Source organism: Mesoplodon densirostris, chromosome 7 (assembly GCF_025265405.1).
Source record: "Mesoplodon densirostris isolate mMesDen1 chromosome 7, mMesDen1 primary haplotype, whole genome shotgun sequence".
Classification (NCBI taxonomy): Eukaryota; Metazoa; Chordata; class Mammalia; order Artiodactyla; family Ziphiidae; genus Mesoplodon; species Mesoplodon densirostris.
In genome coordinates this window covers 78,353,776-78,377,023 of record NC_082667.1, presented here as the reverse complement: position 1 = coordinate 78,377,023, position 23,248 = coordinate 78,353,776, and the positions used below count along the sequence as shown (strand labels likewise).

At 41.4% G+C, this 23,248-nt stretch overlaps 1 long non-coding RNA gene across 1 annotated transcript in view; it reads left to right on the top strand.

Moving 5' to 3' along the window:
* The window catches only part of LOC132493394 (uncharacterized), a 68,991-nt gene that overhangs the window by 26,204 nt on the left and 19,539 nt on the right, over positions 1-23,248 (top strand). The window contains exon 2 of the long non-coding RNA XR_009532977.1: positions 9,190-9,316. This is a non-coding gene — a long non-coding RNA (uncharacterized LOC132493394). The remainder of the gene's footprint in view (positions 1-9,189; positions 9,317-23,248) is intronic.

The following is a 23,248-nucleotide window of genomic DNA, read 5'->3' as shown; positions in this document are numbered from 1 at the left end:
GATTAGACTTATTTGACAGTTCATAATTCCAAGTTATTTGGTATAAAAAGACCATATACACTTGTAGGTGCTTTCAAAATAATATTTCGAGAATTTTTTTTTTTGCTTAGTCTTTCCTAGTATGGAGATTCAGCAAACTACCTAAAATTGCTAGCCATTCTTTTTTCATTTTTCTCATTTTATTCTTTTATCTTGCCCTTCACAGAAATGATAACAAATGAGTCTGCAGTTGCATCTGCCAATTTCTTAAATCCTCTATTATCCACATTATGAAATCATACTTATATGAATGCTTCCAGTATTTTCAGAGCTCTTTAGTTATTATACTTGAGCATTCTGTATGAAGTATCTTATGTAAGTGTAAAATTTAGACTCAACTTCTGGAAGTTTTTGATTTCTTAGTTCAAAAGTGAGAGATCCTTAGTTCAGCCATATGATTAACAATTACTTGTATAGTAAGAAGCTCCTAAATTATTGTTTTATGGATACCTGGCAGTTTTCTTGCCATTTCTCAGAGGTTCTCTATTAAACACATTCTCTCTCTTTCTCTCTCTCTCTCTCTCTCTCTCACACACACACACACACATTGTGATTAAAAGCACAGACTTTGGCATTATGAAGTCTAAGGTTCAATTTCCAGTTCTGTAGTTTCTGGGCCACTTCACTTTAGGCAAGTAACCTAATGTCTCTGAACCTTGTTATTTTCATCTGTAAAATGGAGATTACAATTATATCAGACAATCATCAGAACATCCGTAATGATTTTAGAGTTTCAGAGTCAGGTACAAGCAGGCACTCAGTAAATGGCTAGTGCTTTTATTACTTTATTATTATTTAGGTCTTGGTTTTCCTTGAGTCTGTGAGTCCCCATAATGAAATGTAATTTCCAGTAGATTGAGTAATACCTATTTTCACCAAAAATTTTAACTGAGTTCATTACTTTCTGTGCAACCCAGATTAGTTTTCTGCCTTTTTTTCTGTGCTGTCTGTAGGTGTTCAATAGATTTATTTAATAAATGTATGAATGCATGAACACGTAGATGAATTTTTAAATGCTTCTTTTTGAGAAGGTAGAACAAATGTGACACAGTAGAACAGGTAAGAAAATAGTCCATGGAAAAAATGGCAAAGTCACATATGTGCCCAGGGCCAGCCTAAGGAGAATTGCTTTTTTTTTTTTTTTTTTTTAAGGAAAAATGTGTTGAATAGCTTATTTTAATTATTTTTAAAAGTTAAGTACAGGGACTTCCCTGGCGGTCCAGTGGTTAAGACTTCACCTTCCAATGCAGGGGGTGTGGGTTCAATCCCTAGTCGGGGAGCTATGGTCCCACATGCCTCACAGCCAAGAAACCAAAACATAAAACAGAAGCAGTATTGTAACAAATTCAATAAAGACTTTAAAAAGTGGTCCACATCCAAAAAAAAAAGTTAAGTACAAAAATTTGCTGATGATTTACATATTTAGCACCAATAAAATAATGTGAGATTAGCTGTACTAAAACAGAATGTTGAGCTACATTCACATTAAGTGACATTATATAGTCTAAATTTATGGAAAACTTCTGAAATGGCTGATAAAAAGTAAGATGGTGAGTGACCTTTGAGCAGAAAGACAGAAAGAGAAATGGCCTTTTCTACTTTCTATTGTGCCTCTAAGTAAAATGCTTGGTAATCTAGCTACAAAGCAATATGTCATTTGGCTTTAGGCACCTACTGTGATTTACCTTGTGAGGATCAGATTTTGCCATGGAGAGGATTTGTAAAAGTATCACACATTCCAGTACCATTGGCAACCACAGCTACCAAAAACTCCAATTTAAATTGATGAACCTAATGTCAGATGATAGTATCATTTCCTTGTGGGTGTCTTGGGAAAAGATGGGTAGGAAATGTATAAAAGTGAATACTTTATTGACTGAAATAACAATTCATCATTTTGAAAACATAAAATACATTAAAGTTGTTATAGCATCATGCATTAATATTTCACTGTACTTTAGACATTGCCTACAATCAATGTTTTCTGCCCTTTGAAACAGAATCTTGCTTGTGGTATGCATTAATCATATAAAAGATTAAACACTGAAAAGAAATTCAGCCTTTAAGGACAATTTGCTTTGATTTATTCAGTGGGTTCTTCCAAAAAGTTAATACAAGAATTATTGCTTGTTGAATTGCAGTTACAAATTCTTTCAGAGTTACTTAGTATTTTCTGTAATATCAGTATCAAGGAAGGTAAAGCAAATTTACATATTCATTAGGAAATACAGGCACATAATCATAAAACAAGAAAACACAGCGTTTTTATAGACTTTATTTTTTAGAAGTGTTTTAATTTTACAGAAAAATTGAGAAGATAGTATAAAGTGTTTCCATATACACTATACCCATTTCCCTCTATGATGATCCGCTTATATTAGTATGTTACATTGTTACAATCAATTAACAAATATTGATACATTATCATTTACTACAGTCCATACATTAGTCCAGTTTCTTAGTTTTTACCTAATGTCCTTTTTCTATTCCAGGATTTCATCCAAAGCATCACATTACATTTAGTTGCCATGTTTCCTTAGGCTCCTCTTGGGTTTGATAGCTTCTCAGATTTTCCTTGGATGACCTTGACAATTTTGAGTAGTTAGGGTTTTTTAGGATGCCCACTACTAGAATTTATTTGATGCATTTTTCATGATAATATTGGGATTATGTGTTTTGGGGAGGAAGACCACAGAGTAGAAGGGTTATTTTGTCAGATCACATCAAGTGTACAAAGTATGAATATGCATTATGAATGCTGAGGTCGACTTTGATCACCAGGCTGAGGTAGTGTTTTTCAGGTTTCTCCATCGTAAGATTACTGTTTTCCCTTTTTCATACTGTACTTTTTTGGAAGGAAGTCAATATGCTCAGCCCACAACTAAGGAATAGGGAGTTATGCTTAAGATGGAGTACTACATAAATTATTTGGAATTCGTTTGCACTGGAGATTTATCCATTCTCCTGCATTTATGTATCCAATTATTTATTTATACCAGAAGAACTCATGGATTTTTATTTTATACTTTGGGTTATAATCTAATTCTACTTTAGTTACTTTGTTCCTCAAATTGCTCTAGTCCTGACCCTTGTGAACTCTTTTCAGTTGGCTCTTGTGCCACTCTGAGGTATCCCCATCCTGTATTTTTTTTTTTTGGAACTTCCTTACTTTCTGACACTATAAGATGGTCTTGTATATAAATCTTGTATATTTACTGCCCTAGTCCTAGAATCAGCTATTTCTTCAAAGATAACTAGGTCTTTTTAGTGGAGAACGGTATTAGACAGCAGGATCTGGGTGTGGGGTGTGCTAATTGCTGCTCGGATGTCATTGCTTCTAGATCTTCTCAGCTGACAGAGCAAAGATATAATATGTGTGCACATTACCCATGTATACGCACATATCTATAAGTATCTCTCTACATAGCCATGTGTATTAAGGTAATATGAAGCAATATTAAGCAAAACATGAATGTATATTGATGTTTCCAACTTTAATCTGTTACCACATAGATCACCTTAGCCTCATCTCTTGCTTATCTTTAAATTTCAACTCCAGCCAAACACTTGGCTTTTAGAAGTATGAAAATCAAATTGTAGCAACTTTGGGAAGCCACATCATCTAGTAGAATAATTCTTAAAGGGCAAGGTGTATATCATCACATTTTAATTTACAGTCAGCAGTACTTTTTAACGTCAAAAGGCCTCCAGACCTCTGCTTCCAAGAAGATGAAGTAGCCCATTTCTCCCAGGTTCTCCCACTTAAAACTAAAACCCTGAACATAACAACAAACAAACATAGGAAGACGCTGAAAGGTGGAAATGAGAAGGCAGACTTAACTAGGGACTTTGGGACTTGAGGAATAACATGGTGATGAGTCCCCTGTGTTTCCTGTTGCTTCCCATACATCCTGGAGATGGTATTACAGGCACCCCCAATCAATAACCACCAACAGAACAACAGACAAAAAAGCTTCAGAAAAAAACACAAAACCCTGTTCCCCCTAGCCAAAGTATGAGGAAAGGGGTTGCTAAAGACAGAAGACCATTTGGGCAATAATATACACACTACTCGAGCCAAGTGCCAGTGGAATATACACACTACTCGAGCCAAGTGCCAGTGGAATATTGCACCCATCCCCTATGTCCTGTCGTTTCAGTTGGGCCAAGGTAGGATTTGATCTTCCACACCACCCCACTCCTGCCCTCCAGAAGAGCCAGCGCTCTGATTCCCCACCAGGGTTGTTTCAGTGTGGTCCAGTGGTGAGCTGAGCCTCCACCCCTTTCCATTAGCAAACAGACTTTAAAAGGTGGTGCCTGGGCTTCCCTGGTGGCGCAGTTGTTGAGAATCTGCGTGCCAATGCAGAGGACACAGGTTCGAGCCCTGGTCTGGGAAGATCCCACATGCCGCGGAGCAGCTGGGCCCATGAGCCACAGCTACTGAGCCTGCGCTCCTCAACAAGAGAGGCCGCAACAGTGAGAGGCCCGCGCACCACGATGAACAGTGGCACCCGCTCGCCACAACTAGAGAAAGCCCTTTCACAGAAAGGAAGACCCAACACAGCCAAATAAATAAATAAATTTACTTATTTAAAAAAAAAAAAAAAGTGGTGCCTGACAGGCTTGTTAACACTGGGCTGCCCTCACACAGTCGTGGGGTCCAATGGTGGGACTTAGCGTCCATCTCTCCCTGACATCAATAAGAATAGGATGTTACAGGTTGGCGGGAGTAGGCACCCCACTAACCCCCAACACATGATGTCAGTGAGACCCAATGGGGTGCTGAATCCCCATAACCATCCTGAGGCAGTAAGACAGAATGAGGTGGCACGAGCAGGGCTAGTTGTCAGTTCTCTTCCTCTTACCCTGGTGTCAGTGGGGCCAGCAGGTAGCTGACCCTCTACCCACACCCGGCATCAACAAGAAGGAATGAAGTGGGAGGAAGGACAGCAAACACTTCACTTCTCCCCTCCCCTGTGTCAAGAAATCTACTGGGGAGATGAACTTCCACTCCTACTAAAAGGCAACACAATGATATTAATGTTCCCACTTTTGGGGGGAAGGTGTCAGAAGGGCCAATAGGATAGCTGAACTTCTACTTGATCTGTCTGCAGTGAGACAATGTAAGTGCCCACTTTTGCTGGGGTATTGTCAGTAGGGCCCAATGGAAATCTGTACGTAACCCGCCAGTCCTCATACTATGCCTCAAATAGGATGACTTCCTTCTAAAAAGTAATAATAAAATTAAATGGGTTACAGAATCATATAATAACTCACAATGTTTAGAATACAATGGCAAAATACTCATGACACCAAGAACCAGGAAATCACAGAATAAATGAGAAAAGACAATAAACATACACCAACGCTGAGATAAAACATCTATTGAAATGATCAGACAAGGATTTTAAATAAGCTGTCACATAAATGCTTCAATTAGCAATTATGTGTTCCTTGACAGAAATGGGAAAAATAGAAAATGTAAACAAAGAACTAGAAGCTATAACAATAAAAACAAATGAGAACAGTAGAACTGAAAAATACAACAATCAAAAAACTTTGCTCAAGAATAGAGTGGAGGGCTTCCCTGGTGGTGCTGTGGTTGAGAGTCTGCCTGCGGATGTAGGGGACACGGGTTCCTGCTCCGGTCCGGGAGGATCCCACATGCCGCGGAGCGGCTGGGCCTGTGAGCCATGGCCGCTGAGCCTGCGTGTCCGGAGCCTGTGCTCCGCAATGGGAGAGGCCACAACAGTGAGAGGCCTGCGTACCGCAAAAAAAAAAAAAAAAAAAGAATAGAGTGGAGATTACAAAGCATAGAATCATGAACTTAGAAGAGATCAATACAATGTACCAAATGTACAGAGAAAAATAGACTGAGGGGTAAAGATGGGAGAAAGAACAGGATCTCAAGAACCTGTAAACAGTAACAAAAGCACTAACATTCATGTCATCAAAGTTCCAGAATGAAAAAAGAGAGCAAGTAGGACTGACAAAGTATTCAAAGAAATCATGGCTAAAAAGCTCCCAATTTTTTAGAAGACATAAACACAAATTCAAGAATCTGAACAAACCCAAAGAGGAAAAACGCAAAGATATCCTTACCAAGACGTGTCATAACTAAACTTCTGAAAAGTAGAGACAAAAAAAATCTCGAAAGTGGACAGGAAGAAACGATGCATTACTTATTGAGAAACACCAATTCCAATGACAGCATATTTCTTGTCTAAAACTCTGGAGTCAGAAGCATTGACATAACATTTTTCAAGTGCTAAAAGAAAAGAATGCTCAGCCACAAATTCACACTTTCTATATCCACTTTCTTGTTTGACTTACATTAATGGACTACTGACTCATCTTTCTATATCCGGGACTGCCATCACCCTTCTCCAAAAATCTAGTCACAGTATTTCCAGAGTGATCTTTCTGAAAATGAAACAAATTTTTCTTACAAAAATACCTGATTGTGCTATGAAACTTTTCTCTCCTCTAAGTTACCAGTTAAAATCCTTCAATGGATTCCCATATTTCTTGGAGTAAAATCTCACATCCAAACTCTCTTTGTCCTTTTGGGCTGCTGTAAGATTATGGTGCAGGTTGGGTGGCTCATAAACAACAGGCATTTTTTTCTCACAGTTCTGGAGGCTGCAAGTGCAAGATAGGGTGCCAGTATGGTCAGATGAGGGCCCTCTTTTGAGAGCTTCAGGAGCTCTGTGGCGTCTCTTTTATAAGAGCACTAATACCATAATCATTTCCCAAAGGCCCCACCTACTAATACTATCACCTCCGGAAATTAAGATTTCAACGTATAAATTTGGAGGGGAACACAAAGACTAGACCATAGCACTTAGTATACATACATGGACCATTCATGGTCTGGCTTCTACCACCCTCTCCATTGTCTTCTTTTCTTACACTCCAGTGAGCACTTCTTTCTTTCTTTCTTTCTTTCTTTTTTTTTTTTTTTTGCGGTACGCGGGCCTCTCCCTGTTGTGGCCTCTCCCGTTGCGGAGCACAGGCTCCGGACGCGCAGGCTCAGCGGCCGTGGCTCACGGGCCCAGCCGCTCCGCGGCATGTGGGATCTTCCCGGACCGGGGCACGAACCCGTGTCCCCAGCGTCGGCAGGCGGACTCTCAACCGCTTCGCCACCAGGGAAACCCCAGTGACATTTCTTATACTGATTATGAATGGAACTCCTTTCTGGACTGATCCTTAACCATTAATTTTCTGGCAAACATGAATTTATCTTCTCTTTTCCTCAAAAATTCACCCTTCCTTCATGTTACATATCCATTTCAATTGCCTTCTACAGGAAGCCCTACTGATATCCCCCATATACTACTGTCCACAGCATGAATTAAGGTCTTACCGTGTCTTCCTATATCACTCTGTAATAATTTTTACAGTAACTATGGATTTTCTTATTTGAGTGTCACAATACATTGACTTCTAGGTGGCACGATAATGATTTTAGTAACAGTAACACTGGTGCCTAGTTTAACCCATGGCATACTTTAGGTGTTCAAGAAATGCTTGTTGAATGAGTTAATGAATGAATGGATGGTCAGTTTGAAATCTTAATCATGTTACTTTTCAAAAATCTGTTAAAAAGATACCCACAGTTTTCCAGAAGATTAGGGACTTAGGATCTTCAACTTGATTTAATAGAGGAAATTTTTACTCATACATCATGCTTAAATACCTCAAAGTAAAACCGTTAACCCAGGAATTTAAGGTTACCCATTTGGACTTGCAAGCCAATAATTAATACCTCCTGCCCCGACTGTATTAGATGGTTTCAATGCTCCACTCATATCTCCCCAACACTCATCATTCCAGTATATGCTGATAGTCTCATGTTACCACCTGCAATTATCCACCTTAGGGCAGGCCAGAAATGTACAGGAGTTAATGTATCTGGGTGTAGCTTTCAACCAAGGACAGAGGGGACTGGAAGATAAGTACTTCAAGTTTCTCACCAATTCTTGGGATAACTGAGACATGTTCTATAGAGTTTCACAGAACTCCCCTGAAGTACTGGCAGCAGTTTCCTGCAGGAGTAATTTATTCAGTAATGCACCTCTGTTGGCTTCCTTCCATGCCTCCATTCTCAATTCCCACTCCACTTCTGAGTCTTCTGGAAGCACCTCCCAGATGAACAGTTTGCATTCAAATTATTGCCTCAGGTTCTGCTTCTAGGGGAATTCAATTTATAGCCTCCTAACAATCCAGTGCTCCTTACAGAGCCATCACTGGTACAAGTACCAAGGCATGGCACATTATGTATCACTCCTCCTAAATCCTAATATTTTTAAACAGATAGGATAGAGCATGACCTTGAAGAGAAAAATCGTTTATGTGAGAATGGCCAATGGATAAAGGGAAGGAGAGACAGTGCCATTTGTTTTCCATTAATGATAGTGTGAAATTTATGGGCAGATGGTCTAACAGGTGTGACTATAATTTGAGGAGCCTGCTCCCTTGGTTACAGAAGACTGCTATTGTTATTATTATGGAAGCACAACCTCATGACTTTATTGCTTCACTTGATGTAGCCTTTTCCTTTACCCTTAAATCTTTCTACATCACTGAATTGCAGCCAATAGGTTTATTTTCTCCCTATGGCTCCATCACAAAAAAAAGACACACATGTGTGCACACACACACACACACACACAGAGTTTTGTGTATGCCAGTGCTAGAAAAGACAAGCTCATGGTGCATGTATGCAATGGATATTGTACATTACAGGTCTCTGTGAAATAGTCTTCTGCAGGTTCCTATGTTTATTTTATGAATAATTAACTTTAATAAAGTTAATTTCCTGAAGATCTTGATGAAGACTGAAGAAAGGAAGTAAATTTTAAAGAAAAAGACTTAGAAACTTGCCCTTTTTGCCCTTTCTTTGTGTCTGAATGAACAAAGGATAACTGGGACTTTTTTGAAGTCTTTGCTTGAGTTGAAGACACAAAATGCAACCTGTACTCTTATCATAATATGTTCAGTTTATGAGTACACAAACTTATAAACTGTGAATTTCCCTAAAGTTATAATACCATTTAGAAGATGTTTGCTGGGACGTTTACTTAAAACCAAACAATTGAGGTCTATATGTCCAAATAATTTCCTTCTCTCTTTCTGTCTCCATTTCAGTTTCCTGAGTTTCTGGGAAGGCCTGGTTTCCCCAAAGGAACGATTTCTGGTAGAAGTCTGAAGGTCTGACCCAAGAAAAATAATCCAGTATAGCCAATGAATTGAGGACAAGAAGTTTTCCAATCAGGTAGGAACATTTAATCTCATACATTACAATCACCTTAAGTAAGGTGTGCTGATAGCTGGATATGATTTAACTTCTTGGAAAAAGATGCATATATAACCTGCCCCACAAGGAAGCTGTTCTCAGTTCCCTTAGTGGTTGTGGTGTTTATCAGAGAGTGCCTTGGGGGAAGATGAATACAATAACAGTATGATGCTTTTCTTTTCATTTTTAGCTCATTGTTGCCAAGTACCCTTGGTGACCTTGGTGCCTGTGGTTTAATCCCAGGAGGTTAGACATGTGGAACAGCACATTAACCCTTTTTAGTATTTTCTCCCAAGACAAATCATTTTTATAGGTTGTCTCCATGGTCTTGTTGCTTATCAAAATTAAGCATCAAGTCTTCTAAGTGAGCAATAGCCCCTGTCAGTGTGAGGAAATCAGCTTGGTTCTTATTGGGGCACATCTTGGTCTTGGCACAAAGTGAGTTCACATAGGGAGTTAGAAGGAGGAGAATGGGGCATGCGAAAGGGGAATTCTGTGTTCTCATTTACCTATGCATGTTGAAACTCCACTAAGAGTTTTATTTTCATTAGCCATTTGTGATAAAAACTTAGGGTAGGGCTTCCCTGGTGGCGCAGTGGTTGAGAGTCTGCCTGCCGATGCAGGGGACACGGGTCCGTGCCCCCGTCTGGGAAGATCCCACATACCACGGAGCGGCTGGGCCCATGAGCCATGGCCGCTGAGCCTGCGCGTCCAGAGCCTGTGCTCCGCAACAGGAGAGGCCACAACAGTGAGAGGCCCACGTACCGCAAAAAAACCAAAACTTACAGTAAAGGGAATAATGAAGCTGTCCCACTATATGGCACAACAAAAGATAGTAGTGACATCAAAATCAGGGCCTATCCATCTCATTTGCAGTTATATACTCAGTGTTTAGCATAGCATTTGATCCCTCATCAGTATTCAATAAGAAGATGCGTGTTGAATGACTTAAGGATGAATTAATGAATGAAAAAAGTTAATATGGTAGAAAATGTGTTTTATCCTTGTATTTTCGTGTGTTGACTTCTGCATTTCAAGACCCAGCACTGTAACTGACACATAGAATATAAGCAGTAAAATTTGTTGAAAGAATGAATGAGTCCCCAGAATTCTAAGAAGAATTTTAAGACCAACACAGACCCCATATCTGCCAAGGTCTATGACAGAAGTATCCAGAGAAGAAAGCCTGATCTCAGCTAGTGGTAGAGCTGACAGAATTTATCTAGTTTTAATAATTTACAGCTCATCCCATTACATTTAGGCATAGTACCTACATGAGCCATACAGGTTAAATGTTGACTGAAAAAAAATGCACAACCTAAAAGTTGAGAATTATGTTTTATTTGGAGGACATACTGAGGACAAGTCAGAAGACAGCCTCTCAGATAGCTCTGAGGGACTGTTCTGAAGAGGTAAGGGAGGGCACAGGATATCTAGGGGTTTTTGCAAAAAAAAAAAACAACCCGGTAGTTGGAACATCAACATCTAGCTCCCCCAAGGTAGACTGCAGTGTGTTACCCTCCCCTCGGCCTACCCTGGGGCACCCTGAAGGGCCTACGGGTCTGAGTGTGGCCCAGCAAGCCCAGGGGAGCCGGCGGGTCCTCAGAGTTCTTGTCCTGAAACTGGCGCTGACGCGACGGGGCCACGAGTCTCTAGACACTTACTGCCGTTAAACGAATGCAGAACTGCGACTAAGGCCTCAGGGAACCTGCTTCACGCCTACCCTTCTGGATGCCAAATCAAGACCTTACGTTGAGGCTAGGGCCCCCGTTGAGATTCCCCTTAGCTCTAGAGCAGGGCAGGAAGAGCTCCCACCCAGGACCTGGAAGCACCCTCTTTCTTTCGAGAAAACTCTTTTTTTTCTCAGAGCCATGCCTGCAGGGACTAGAAACATGGCAACAACAGTGTTTTTCAGGTTTTTTCCGGCTGCAAGAATGGAGCTTTCAAAATGGGAAAACCAGGCTTTTCGCTATAGACGCCATGTCTAGATTGACACGCAGCCTAAATACGTGTGTTTTCTAACAAGTAAAAGAGACACAAGCTACCCACTGTGCCCTAAACTGAATCAACTTTTTAAAGCAGGGTGTTCTGCGACTAGCGAACTGCCTCAATGAAGGAATGCCTTCGGTCGGCCGAGGAGCCTGTGTATCTTCCAATATCCGGCAGTGTTACACGAAGAACTGTTCTTTAGTTGAAGTTGCAGTGCAAGCTGAATTTCCCCTTGAGGTATGGTGACTTCATGTATGAGGTCCGAGGAAGAATTGCCTTCCTCCCCTTTGAAGTCCCAAATGACTACACCCAACATGTTTGTCTTTAGTTGAAAGTGGTATTTAAGGTGAGGATTTCAGCCATTTGGGAGATTTACTGAATTCTCCTGGGTCTCTTCCATGTATACATATTATTAAATTTTGTTTGATTTTCTCCTGTTAATCTTAATCTGTCTCATGTCAATTTAATTCCTAGACTAACCAGAAAAATCTAGAAGGGTACAGGAAACTATCTTCCTGCCCAACAGGCATTATAGTGCAGGGCACATTGCCTGCCTTTGAAAGCATCTGAACTTCTACACATTGAGAACCCTCTCCTTTCCATGCCCCTTTACCATAGGCATAAAGATTTCTGTGCACATCGAGGCTGAGAAGAACTCCTGAGTCCATCATTGTTTCTCCAGGCAGTCATGAAGACTGTCAGAGAGGAAGAACTTTTCCTCTGCCCTTCTGTAGGCAAATGCAGTAGGGGGTCCCCAAAGAAAAAGAATCAAATATAACTTTTTGACATAAGAGAAGCCATTTTTTTTTTTTTTTTTTTTTTTTTTTGCGGTACGTGGGCCTCTCACTGTTGTGGCCTCTCCCCGTTGCGGAGCACAGGCTCCGGACGCGCAGGCTCAGCGGCCATGGCTCACGGGCCCAGCCGCTCTGCGGCATGTGGGATCTTCCCGGACCGGGGCACGAACCCCTGTCCCCTGCATCGGCAGGCGGACTCTCAACCACTGCGCCACCAGGGAAGCCCAAGAGAAGCCATTTTAAGCCTAAATCATTTGTGATCTCAGCCTGGTCATGATGCTTGCTCTTGAACAGGTCTCAGTAATTAATGATCTTGTGAAATAAAATTGTCCCCTACCATCTGGTTCTATAAGAATGAAGTCACTAGCCACTGTAGTCTCTGACCTTGACAAAAAAGTAATCACTTGATCTAAAAGAGAACTAAAAGAAATTTTTCTTTGAGCCAAATTTGAGGATTATAACCTGGGAAGAGCATCTCAGAAAACTCTGAAAACTGTTCTGCCCATTAGAAACCCAGGGAGGTGTATAAGTTTTTTTTGAGACAGAGGGCTGTACATCAAATGACATGTTATTGAACGTTTACATAATTCAGATCTAAGTGCCATCCTGCTGGTCATGTAACCCCTTACAAGGTCAAGAAGAAATGTTATCTCTTAAGGAGGGAGTTGTCTTGTTGATGTTAGGAGAATGTTGCTCTTTATGGTTGAGCAAGTGTCCCTGCCTATGGGGGAGGTTTGGTCAATGTATAATGCAGATGCACAATGCACAGTGTGGGGAGAGAGGAGACCAAAGGGCAGAGAAGAGTTTATGTTTAAATTTCTCTTGTCTTGCCATAAAATATAAATTTTGTTTCACAACCTTCAACACACCCTGAATGGAATTCAGGACAGAGATCAGGAATGAGGCAGTCTATGCTCTGGGAAAACCCGGCAGAACAGGCCTTCAGATAGTTAGATATTTTCAGAAGATTTTATGAGCCCAGTTTCTTTTATCTTCTCATATCTAGAAAAGCACTAAAATCATTAATGGAGACATCTGCTCCTTGTGACTAGCAGCCACCATTTCGTGACTAGCAGCAAATTTCTGCCAAAATGTGTCCCTGATTCCATGTGTCCCCCTTCACCAAAATCACATACATGCTGACCTTCCCCCTAACTCTTTCGAGCAGTTCCTCAGAGCTATCTGAGAGGCTGTTTCCTTGGCTATAGTCCTCATTTTGCCCCAAATAAAACTTAACTCACAACTCTCAGTTTGTGCTTTTTTTTTTTTCAGTTGACAGTTTAAAACTTTCCCAATTTGGCTGTTCAAGGAGCCACCGTTTTGGGAAAATCCCTGGTGTTCTCCTTACTTGCTGCAAGTAATAAAGCCTTCCTTCTCCTGCCCTTTGGCTTGGTTGTGTCTTTTGGCTCAACAAAAGAAGTGTTTCAGGTAACACTTTTAGCTGGTCTAAGAATTAAATTGACGTGAGACTGATTAACAGGAGACAATAAAACAAAAGTTTAATAATATGTATATCTAGGAGTCATTTTTGGCCTAAGCCATTTTGCAATGTAAGCCTGGCCAGGATGCTTGCCGTTGAAAGGGTCTCAGTAATTAATGATCTTAAAGGGACAAAATAATGCAGAATCAAAGGACTGTTTTCAGGTAAAAGAAGTAACAATAACAAAAATAATTGTAAAGACTCCCAGTTCTCTTTCAATGGTAAAGATTAGCCTGATCAACTGGGAACATAAGGAATGATGATATTGACCTTTTCTGACCCTCATGGCTTCAGTCCACTAAAGCTTGGACTCTGTGGACCACCCAAACCCCTTCATGAATATGCATATACCCTTAGCTTAAAAATTCCCCAATTTTGCTGTTCAGGAAGACACTGCTTTGGGAAAGACCCCCCGGTGTTCTCTTTACTTGCTGCAAGTAACAAATCCTTTCTTCTCCCAATCTTTGTTTTTGTTGTGCCTTTCAGCTTGACACCCACCAAGAGGCAAACCCAGGTTTTTGGGTAACATTAGCTCTTTGGCTGGCAATGAAAATGACATAAGGCAGATTAACAAGAGAAAATTAAATTATTATGTGCACATGGGGAATTCACATAAGTATGAAGAATTCCAAAGACAGCAAGACAAGGTGACATATATATATTCTTGACTAAAGAGAAGTGAAACTGAGCAGGACCCTGTGGGGCTCCTGGGCACTAAAGTCTTTCTGTGTCCCCCATTTCTTGTTTGCAGGGACTAGGCTTCAGCCTCCACAACCTTCCCTGAATTCCAAAGGGTAGGGTCAAATAGTTGCTAATCAGGGAAGGGAGGGGCTGCAGAGACAAGGGAGGAACTGTCAAGAAACAATAGTGCAGCTTTGGGACAAGATCCTGGTTCTGCCTCAAGGGAAACATATAACAATAACTGAGCTCTTCTACAGAACTAAACCCCCCAACAAATGGAAGATGTTAACTACTTTATGAAGCATCCTTCATTCTAGAGAGAAGGTCACAGTTTGATAACCTTGAGAAGCATAGAAGCTCATCAGGAGACCACTTGAGGCCAGATGAAAGGATTGCAGGCCCTGAACACACCATAATCCTTATCAGCAACCCTGACCTTGAACCATTGCTATAAAACTCCTCACCAAATCCCCCCAGGTTGGGACACACAGTTTTGAGGGCATTAGCCTGCTGTGTCCCCCTTTGCCTGGCAACACAATAAACCTATTCTTTTCTACTTCACCCAAACTCTGCCCCCGAATTCGATTCCATACCAGTGCACAGAGGCCAAATTTCAGCATCAGAAGGAGGTATGGGTCTGAAATTTCAAGGGGAAGTAAGGTAATTCACAGGAAGTTAAAAAGAGTTAATGTTTGGTAAACAAATGTTTGCTGATCCATCCAAAGACAATGAGACACAGAGAGAATTCCTTTTTTGCGGTACGCGTGCCTCTCACTGTTGTGGCCTCTCCCCTTGCGGAGCACAGGCTCCGGACGCACAGGCCCAGCAGCCATGGCTCATGGGCCCAGCCGCTCCGCGGCACGTGGGATCTTCCCGGACCGGGGCACGAACCCATGTCCCCGGCATCGGCAGGCGGGCTCTCAACCACTGCGCCACCAGGGAAGCCCCACAGAGAGGATTTTGATCAAATGGGCTTTTCAATGTTCCTCCTGTTCTACCACACCTAATATTATACTACATTTATCTCTAGTGATAGCTTCTTCCAGGGACAGGCCTCCTGTCTTAAATTATTTTAGGCAGTAAGGGGGAAGTTCAAAGGCTCTTCCTGAGTCTTTTGGGCCTGATTGTTTTCAGCTCAAAATAATCCACATGCCATAGTGGCACATCTTGTGGTGGCCTGCACTTAGACCCATTGGCTCCCACGTGCAAATGAGAACCATGCAATGACTCAGGGAGAGCCCTGAGCACATTATTCAGATAGACACCAACATGATGCAATTTTTCTTCGGTGTGTTCAGTGAGAGAAAGCAATACAAGAGGCACTGCCCTTTTACTTTGGGGGAGGTTGAAAGTCCCTTCTTGGAAAGGAAAAATAAGTACTTTTAGAGCATTTAGAAACCTAAAACCTGTGAGTCAATTTTTTTAAGTGCAGAGTTAATTTTACCCAAATGTGTTTTCTTAAAAATTGCAACCAGGGGCTTCCCTGGTGGCGCAGTGGTTGAGAGTCCGCCTGCCGATGCAGGGGACACGGGTTCATGCCCCGGTCCGGGAAGATCCCACATGCCGCGGAGCGGCTGGGCCCATGAGCCATGGCCGCTGAGCTTGTGCGTCCGGAGCCTGTGCTCCGCAACGGGAGAGGCCACAACAGTGAGAGGCCCGCGTAATGCAAAAAAAAAAAAAAAAAAAAAAAAAAAAAAATTGCAACCAGTCAAGATCAGTCTCTTCAAGGGGTGCACCAGTTGTGATATTTGCTGACTTTACACTGTTCTGAAATTGAGGATACCTTCCCTCTACCCAGTTAATGTTTATTTTTATTAACTTTAAAAACTGTTTTAAGTAGGAGATCTTTTACTGGAGCCTGAGGATTGATAATGTTAACCACTGTGACACTGCTCTGTTACCTCACATCAACCAAAGAATTGTGCAGGAGCTGATCACATACCCTGTGATTCCCCTCTTTCACCTGGTATTTAAAAATGCTTTCATGAAACCCATCAGGAAAGGGGGTTCAGGTGTTTTGAGCACTAGCTGACCTGAACTCCCTGCCTGGCACCTGCAATAAACACTGCACTTTCCTTCTCCATAACCTGGTGTCAGTAGATTTGCTTTACTGCACATGGGAGAGCAGACCCATGTTTTTTTCATCAGCATATTTATATATATTATTATATATTGTAGGCAATGGAGATATTTTACTTCTTTCCTATTGTGCTGTTTTATTTTTTAACTGAGTTAACCATGAAAGTCAATTTTTGTTGATAGAGGAGAAAAGGTACAAATTTATGAGCTATAGTTAAAAATTTAAAGCTTTTAAAAAGCTTGTTATTTATAATGAGATTTATATAATAGAGAATTAGGAAATAATTCTGTATTTAAATGGTTCAATTGTGATTGTGGAACATGAAATTGGTAGTCCACAGGACATATACTAAATTTTCACCCTTAGTGATACTATATTTGTACTGTCCATGTCAAGCTAAAATGTTGTTTTTCAACAATCTTTAGCAAACATATCTTAGTTTTATTATTCAGAGGGAATATAGGAGCTCAATTTGATATAGGGAACTTGAGCATTCCATCAACATGAATTTGAAGAATACACTAAGAATATCTTCTACATTACATTGGAGTAGTGAATTACTGGTAATTATTTAGGGAATTCTTTTGAAAAATATAGTCACCAGGGGCCAATAATTGAATTCTATTGAAATATAGAGATAGATATTAATAAGAATGGAAAATCATATTTTCATTTTATATTGCCCATATCTTCATTTTATTTGTAGGTTTTGAAAGTTTGCAAGAGAAAGATATCAGAATTTATACTTCATTCAGCAGAATCCCTTGGACCAAATGATCACACACTCAGAATACATAAGTGGAGACATTACTGACTGTGGCCCAGGAGACAAGGACAAGACCTAGAAAAGACACAGTAAATAATGGAGGGAAAGAAAGATTGGAATAGACAGGCATTTCTCTTAATGAAAAATGTTAACAGTAGAATCCTTGAGGGAGAATCTTTGAAAACATTGGATTTATATAACAATAAAAAATTGAGTCCCAAAGTACAATGAGAAATAACAATAATGAATAAATAGGATAAAGAAATTATATGTTAACTGGCATACATTCCAGGCGATGATCAGACTCCTGCAGAAACCAGGGCTTTCTGGCCTTTAATTCCCCTTGGGCAGAACTGCAGCGCCCCTGTCCCCAGCCCTCAGCCATCAACTCCAGGACTACAGAGGCAGAGTCCTGGCCCTCACGTCAGGCTGCCTCACTGACTTCATTGCCCATGGAAAAGGGAACATTGATCCTGACCTGAGACACAGCCCTCAGATGTTTGTAAGCTGGAAAGTCTGCATCAGACTTCCTCCTTGCATCTCTCTAGGGTGAACTAGGGAAAACAAAACATCCCCAAACCCTTTCCCACAGAAGAAGTCTGGGAAAAAACACATGACGATCTTGGCCTTGGTGCCAGGTGAGGCTGATATAACTAGAGCACACCTTCTCCTGGGTTTGGTACCAGAATCCAGGGCCCTGGTGGGAGGACCTGGGCTCTGCCCTGGGTTCCATGGACACAGACAAGCAAGTATGATCTCAGCAACCTTCAAGGACCCAGATGTGAGAAAGAGGCAATGAAGACACGATGGCTGCTTCAGGGTGGCTTGGTGTCAGCCTAGAACAGCTGGACTTCATAAGGAATAACACACTGTGGAGGGAGATAATAAAGAATTTATAATAGGAACAGAAAATCGTTTTATTTGAGCCAAGCTGAGGGCTATAATCTGGGAGGCAGCCCCTCAAAAGGCTCTAAGGAACTTCTCCACTGAAGCATGGTAGTCTTATACTTTATCAGAACAAAGAACATACATCAAACATGACAGGCGTCTGTTCCTTAAAGATTTCAAAAGAGACAGATTGAGGACATGTCTAGTGAGACAGTAGGATCCTGGCACGTGGGAAAGGAGCCTTGTCTTCGAGAGGGTGTGAACATGGGCATCGTAAGAAGGGAGTCACTTATCCTTCTTTTTGAATCAGGCATTTCTTTTCCTTAATGGTTAAAGCAGATGTGCTGTGTGTGCTTGACAGGCTCTTTCAGTTCACACAAAGTTTACACTGAACCATGTATAAGCCTAAATGATTTCCCCATACCTCATTACGTGAAAAGTTTCTCCCTCAACACTATAATTTGGGGCTTGACTAATCTTGGCGATAAACCAGACACATAATACCCTCAGCTGTCTAGGCCTCTCCACCTGCAGATCCTGCTGTATCCTCCCCCCAGGGCACAGCACCACAAGAGGGTGTCAGGTGAGGGGTTTGGGACTCAGAGAACTGACTCCCGAAAGTGTTTCTGTTTTCCAAGATAAATAACAATACAGTTTGGATTCTAAAAATCATCCAAATAAGTGAAAAAAAAAAAAGCTAGACCAACAGTGAATCACAGCGTTTTTCATAAGATAAATGAATGTTATATAATGAAAGAGTAAATAGAGCCCAGAGGCTTTAATATGTAAAATTAAAATGGAGTTCAGTAGTGTTTAAAACACATCCAAAGGTCACATTTATGAGCTGCAAGTCCAGCTGTATTCCACAAGAATTTAGGCAAATGCATGAAAGATGAGTTATGAGTAAAGCACTATCCCCAAACTGTGGGTGTGGGGAAACTCATCCTAGCACTTTGTGCAGAACTAATACATTGCAACCATATCTGGTTTCAAAACTGATATTTTCTGCAACTAAAAAGGCAGAAATAAGCTAAATAAGCTACCTATCCCCCCTTTGTCCTTCAGTTATTAATTAAGACTCCTATTTCTTCCTCTCTTATCTATCTATTTTTTAAATTCCAATTTCAAATGCCAAAATATTCAGCTATTATATATGATATTGTTCTCTTAATTTAGTCTCTACACAGCCTGAAATTTCTTTTTAATTTCCCTATTATATAATTAGTTTTATATTCATCAATTATGTGATATTTCCAGCAGGTACTGAGCTTTTATGCTCCAAATGTATGCCCTTCCATACTTTAATGCACTTAAATATACTTTATACTTTTACATCAATTTAAAAGGTAATAATCTATTGAGTGCAAATTCTGTCTTCAGCATTTTGTTGGGGTCAGCAGTGGGGAGAGAAAATGTAGAAGGAAAAGACATGGCTTATTGTTCTCAAAAGAAGTTACAGAGGAACCTCTGACTTCCTTATCAAAAGGAGGCCCATTTCTTTTTCAATGTCTTTTTTTTTTTTAATTTATTATTTATTTATTTATTTATTTATGGCTGCATTGGGTTTTCGTTGCTGCGCGTGGGCTTTCTCTAGTTGCGGCAAGCAGGGGATTCTTTTCATTGCGGTGTGAGGGCTTCTCATTGTGGTGGCTCCTCTTGTTGCACAGCACGGGCTCTAGGCTCATGGGCTTCTGTAGTTGCAACATGCGGGCTCGGTAGTTGTGGCTCACGGACTTAGTTGCTCCACGACATGTGGGATCTTCCTGGACCAGGGCTTGAACCCGTGTCCCCTGCACTGGCAGGCGGATTCTTAACCACTGTGCCACCAGGGAAGCCCTCAATGTCTTTTCTATTGACTTCAAATCTATCGGGCTTTAAAATTATTTGTGTGTGTGTGTGCTCATATTCTGACTGTCTCTCACAGCAGATTGTGAGTTCTGTGAAAGTGAGGCAGGAGATAGATGGGCCCCAGGGTAAGCAGCAGGAGTTCATTCCCTCTGGACAGAAACTCCAAAATATCAATAACAGGGCAATCGAGAAAGGAGGCTGTGCCCTGCCCAGATAAGAGATAAAAGACGAGATGTTCCTCATTCTCGTAGTCAAGGAGACCTTCCCAGCTACACACGTGCAGAAGGGTTCCTTGGAGGTCAAAAAGGGAGAGGGCACCACCCCATAGTAAGTGATGTCAACTACCCATAGGCCTCTTCGCTAGAATCCATCTTGGCTAAGAGATGCACATGAACACGGGAGGACCCTGAGGTATACCAAATATGGACTCAGAACCAGGCAAAGCAAGATGATTGGTCAAAGGAAACCTGGAAGAAATTTCCCATAAAAGTGATTCAAACTACCCTGCGAGCGCAACTCTCTCTCTGAGCCCGCCCACGTGTCTATCCACATGTATTCTTTGTCCTCCTAATAAACACTTTACTTGTTTCACTACTTTCCATCTCTGTGGAAATTCATTTCTACACAGCAGACAGGCCAGGACCTTGTCACTGGCCACTAGTCCCTGGTGGTCTAGTGGCTAGGATTTAGTGCTTTCACTGCCCCTACCTGACTTCAATCTCTGGCCAGGAACCAAAATCCTGCTTCAGCAGCTGCAGGCTGAGGCCACCTGAGATGAAAACGGGGGCAATGTTTATCTTGTTTAAGATCATGTCTTGTTAAAAAACAAAATTCAACTGAGTAAATTTGAAAATCTGATTGGCCTTATTGGATGCTTTATGAATTGGGCAGCATCTCATCTAGTAAATAGAAGGGCACTTTGAGAAGTTATACAGAGTGGAAGGTTTTTATAGAAAGGAGGGTGGGCAAGAAAGTCATTAGCAAAAGAAAAAAAGGTTATTTGGGACGAGTACTATCTTCTCTTTGTAGGGAAGGGAAGCCTTGAGTTTTATCTTGCAGATTGCCTCTTCTTCTTGGGTTGGGGGAGATGGAGAGGGCCCCTGTGATAGATTACCACATTGGTGCTGACCAGAAAATTCCAGATTTCAGAATTAAGATAACATTTCTGGTGAAGGTCGAAATTGCAAGTAGGTTAGGTATTAAATATATGCGTGGTATCGTGGGCTTCAGCACAAATGAAACCATTTTGTGTCAGCGGTTTTCCTCCTTAATAGTCCCTAATGCAGAACTAGCAGAAACCCAACAAAGATTTGTGAAAAAGTAAATGAGTGCCTAACTCAATTGGTCAACTGGTGTAAAGAATGTGGCATAAGAATAAAAAGATCTAGAGAGCAGATGAAAGAAGCTTTTGTTTATATTTTTAAAAGGAATGTCTTCTGTGTTTTCAAATTACTGCAAATCTAATCAGCAATGTTGATGTGACTATTAAAAATGATGCTTTTTGAAAGGTTAGAGAAAGGAAAAACAAGAAAAAAATAAGGATGTTTGGCATTCTGGATGTTGGCTAAATGGCAGTTTAATCGCTAAGAACATATTTTATTCTATTGTCATGATATATATGTAATACATGTAAACATATATTTATATGTCATACATAATATATATTTCCTTTTAATCACCCCTATTGGGGTACAATTTACATACAACTAATAGCACTCATGTTAAGTGTATAGCACAGTTAGATAAATTTTGACAAATATATACAGTTGTGTAATCACTACCACAATCATGATACAGAAAATTTCCATTACCCAGAAAGTTTCCTTAGGCTCCTTTGTGGTCAACCCTCACCTTCCTACAAAAGTGATATGATGATTTGCTTTCAGTGACTATAGTTTTCCCATTCTCAAATTTACATAAATAGAATCTAACAGTGTGTATTTGGTTCCTGTTTTCTTTCACTCAGCATGTTTTGAGATTCATCCATGTTATGTATATTAATATTTCATTCCCCTTTATTGCTGATGTGAATTACTCATTCACTTGATGATGAACATTTGAGCTGTTTACAGTTTGCAGCCTTAACCTTTATGAAACCATCGGGATTTCCATTAGAATTCTTTAATTTCTTACCCAATTCAACGGTATGATTTGAAAGTTATCAGAAACCTGCACTTGTCAGAAAGTCTTTAGTATGAATCTTCCTGAAGATGAAGCATTTTTGCAAAAGCATCTATGAATGATAAAAAGACTTAAAAAGACACAGTTAAAGAGCTGGTTACGGTGCCCACGAAGGGGCTTCCTCCTCGGCGACTTGGCCCCTCCTCTCGCCCCCCTCCTCCCCCCGGCCGCGCTTGCCCAGCCCCCCTTCCCCCGGACAAGCTCACGCCGGGGCTCTGTGGACGTGTCACACTGTGTCGGCGGTGATGCCATCTCCCCTCGTCCTCGTCTGATCAGCTCTCCTCCTGCAGGAACCCTGGTTCTTGCCTCCGGGTTTGAGCCGACCCTGGTCAGACCGCCAGGCTCCGTTGTTTCTTCTTTTTTTCTTTTTGGCTGCACTGCACAGTATGTGGAACTTCCCCGACCGGGGATCGAACCCCTGTTCCCTGCACTGGAAGCGCGCAGTCTTAACCACTGGACCTGCAGGAGAGTCCCGGGGTCCATTGTTTCTAACTCGTAGGCCCATGGTTGGCCGCCCCTCTCGGGGCTGGACCCGCGAGTGCACCCACCCCCGTGCCCTGGAGGCCCCGCGTGGCCATGGGGCTGTGCCCCTCATTCGGCAGGAGCAGTGATGGTGGGAAACGCAAGCTTTGCAGAGAGGATTCCGGGCGCTGGTCCACTAAACTGTCCCTCAAGTCTCAGGCACTGGAACAGACAGACGCACAGCTCTGCCTTGCTGTCCGTTATCAGGAAAGGGCCAGGGGGTGACCCTGAGGGGCGCCGATGCGAGGCTGCCATCCCTTCATCCTGGTGACAGGTGGCCTCGGGTGGTCTCACTCTAAGGCCGGGGTTTTGCTTATGAGGGAGATGCAGGGATTCAGGTGACTCGTATGTTTCCTCCTCTTCCTCTGGAAAGGGGACTAGTGTTCAGGGTTGTCACTGCCCTGAAATATTAATAAGAGCAGGAGGAAAAAAGAAACACTTGAGTTGAGGAATGTCAGTCCTGTAACAGGAAACTGTCTTAACAATGACTGTGGGTGTAGCAGCCTTTGCCTTTTCCCCCTCTTTTTTTTTTCTTTTTTTTGATTTTCAACTTAATTTCAGCCCTGCCAAAAGATAAACTATACCTTTCTAAATAGGATTTAGAGTTACTTTCACAAGACACAAGCAAATCATACCTTTGTGTCGTACCTTCCCCCAGGCTTCCCCAGGTTATTAAAGTAGC